The sequence below is a fragment of the Acanthochromis polyacanthus genome, chromosome 1, assembly GCF_021347895.1.
Source record: "Acanthochromis polyacanthus isolate Apoly-LR-REF ecotype Palm Island chromosome 1, KAUST_Apoly_ChrSc, whole genome shotgun sequence".
Classification (NCBI taxonomy): Eukaryota; Metazoa; Chordata; class Actinopteri; family Pomacentridae; genus Acanthochromis; species Acanthochromis polyacanthus.
Genome location: NC_067113.1, coordinates 67,445,928 through 67,448,798, shown reverse-complemented (window position 1 = coordinate 67,448,798; position 2,871 = coordinate 67,445,928). Strand labels below are relative to the sequence as shown.

The following is a 2,871-nucleotide window of genomic DNA, read 5'->3' as shown; positions in this document are numbered from 1 at the left end:
TAGATGCACACACATCCCCATCACAGCTCCCTCACATCTTGAATAGGAAGTCCATTCACACCATAAATGTGCAGGTAGACTGACAACGGTTTCTAAATGTTAAAGACTGCATCATAGTTCAACATCTGTCATTCTCTGCACTGTCCAGATCATATGTGATGCTACATGCATCATTTCTAATGTGGAGGCCAAGTGGCCTGGATCTGTTCATGACTCCAGGATTTATGGAGAGTCTAACCTGAGCAACTGACTGCAGCGTGGTCAGCAGCCTAAAGATTTTCACAATATAATTCACTTGTCTCCCTCCTTTAAAATACTCTAATGTATCCACTATACATTACAGGAGAGTTTGATGGCCTTCTGCTGGGTGACAGGGGTTACCATGCCAACCCAGGCTGATGACCTCATACCCTGACCCTGAACCAGGCCCCCAGCAGAACTTCAACCGGACTCACTGCAGGACCAGAGCCCGGGTGGAGATGACCATAGGCCTGCTGAAAGCCCGTTTCCAGAGCCTACATCTCCTCAGCGTGACCCCTGAGAGGGCCTGTGATATTACTGTGGCATGTGTTGTTCTTCATAATATTACCACTATTAGAGGAGAGCAACATCCTGCCCTACAAACTGAAGACCCAGATGATGAACCCATCCATCTGCAGCTATCCAGGACAGCAGAGCAGTCAGAGACACCGTATGCAATAATCACTTTAGAGTTTAAGTCACCATCATCACCACCACAGCAAATAAAGACATGATGCACATTTCATTTGGTCTTCTTTTTTTCCTACAAATAAAAGATAGTTCAGTTCATGTTCCAGTAGTTAACATAATTCACCTGTGACCATGTGCCCACCACTAACTTGTGCTCCAGTATTTCAATTTCCAGATCTGCCCTCCTAATCTGTTTTTTGGATTTTTCTCAGCAAATGCAGTTTGTAAATCTGTTTTACTGATAACTGGGAATACATAGAGGACATTAAATTATACAGTTGCACATGAATTCCATGGAATGAACCTCTGATGTTTCCTGAACATCCATCTCACTGTGTCAGTCTGTGCAGTGGAAGTAGAGGAACCATCCTGCTGCTGTCCAGCCATGCTCTGTTAAAAAGATGAGAATGTGCAACACTTCAGTGTAAGCTAAATGTCACACTCTATATTCCACCCAAAATCTGAATGGGAAGAGAACTATCAGTAAATTACCTCTATATGCCTTTCTGGATCCCCCTCTGTAAAGGCAGCAGACGCAGTTTCAAGTTTCATCCTCTTCATCCTAGATCAGTGACATGTTTCAGTACACTTAAACTACCATTTGAATAAATCTTTAGGAGTGTTGCCTACTTACAGTTACAAGGTCTGTTGTGGTGTGAAGGGGCCAAAAGACAACAAAAAAAAGACACAAAAGAGAACTAAATAATCATATATATATATATATATATATATATATATATATATATATACATACATAATACATACATATATGTGGCAGTTGCCCCTGCCACTGGTGAAACACCACACTAACACACCACACCATCACTAATTTCACAGACCACATGTTAGCCAGGTAGCATGCTACTGCTAGTTTGGTGGGTGCACACACTAAGCTGCATTTAAAATCTTAGTACCTTGCCTGTGCTATTTGTACCACATAAAGTTTCACAGATACACATACACAGAATATGGTGGTTGGAAGGTTGAAGTTTGCTCATCAAGAAGTTGTCTTTTCTTTTCTTACCACAGTGCTTCCTGGTGCTGGGCAGTGTTAAAGGACCCAAGTATGATTTCAGGCTGTCTTTTATAGTGCCTGAGTAGAAAGTAGGGAACACGTTCAGTCCATCTCACTGAACCATACCAACGGATGGAAGTGTAAAATGAGTTGAAAAGTCATTCCGGGCTTGAGAATTATGGGAATGCTTGACCTGTAATGTGTGGTAGATGTAAATAGTTGGTTTCAAGGTATTTAGGTTGAAGGAAAATGTGTTTGATTGCTTGATTGATTTAATTTAAAGATGGTATGGTCCAATGGGAGGGACCTAGCCTTTAAATGGAGGGGATCTCCACTGCCCAATCAGTTGGGGGGGGGGGGGGGGGGGGGGGGGGAGGGCTGTGATGCTGAATAGACCTGTTGCTTATTCTTGTATACCTGACTTATATTTGAGGAGCAATAAAATTCTACATTTTTTTCATCTAAAGGATGTGATGCTGCCATTTTTTTTTTTTTTTTACATTTTGAGGTATCTCTACACCACTTTTCCAGTCAGCCTTTCGACCTACTGCCCTCACTTGTGATTAGAGTGTGACAATATATATATGTATGTATATATATATATATATATATATATATATATATCATTGTACCTTTGTTTCTGCTGCTCCACATGCTGCTGAGGTCCTGGCAAAAGGGAAGGCAGAGTTTAAGGCACTCTTTTATGCTGGAAGACAGGAATTGGAAGGCACCAACTCCCAGTGCTGCGAAGGGGAGAGCTGAAGTGCAGAGGCCTGAAGGAAAGCAGCATATGTGTATTTGTTTGAGTTTTGGGGTGGTATTGTTGGTTAATATGTATAGGTACTTGTATTATGTCTTTAAGTGGTAGGTGGGTTTATTTTGGGAGTTTTATGGTGTGAAGAATAGGTTTTTTCCCCCTGTTTTGTGTTGGTAGGCTAGCCTATGTGTATATATACCCCTCCTTTTGTGTCATTCACAAGAAGTGTTGCCAACTTACCGACTTTCTCGCTAAATCTAGCGACTTTTTTTTGTCAAAAGCAACTAGCGACAAATCTAGCGACTTTGTCTGCCGTTTTGGAGACTCTGACAGGAAAACTCGGATCATTCTGCAGTTACTGTTTTCAACGAGCAGCAGGTGCTGCTGT

The 2,871-nt window shown here is 41.8% G+C and overlaps 1 long non-coding RNA gene across 2 annotated transcripts; it reads right to left on the bottom strand.

Annotated features, from left to right (window-relative positions):
• Positions 1-694: 694 nt before the first annotated feature.
• LOC127535844 (uncharacterized) lies at positions 695-1,789 on the bottom strand. Of its 2 annotated transcripts, none has more exons than XR_007944718.1 (3): positions 1,736-1,789; positions 1,204-1,273; positions 695-1,101 (listed from the first exon to the last, which is right to left on the bottom strand). It is a non-coding gene; the product is annotated as an uncharacterized LOC127535844 (long non-coding RNA). The 2 variants fall into 2 exon arrangements; XR_007944719.1 differs by having other exon boundaries at positions 1,673-1,762.
• Between the last annotated feature and the right edge of the window lie 1,082 nt (positions 1,790-2,871).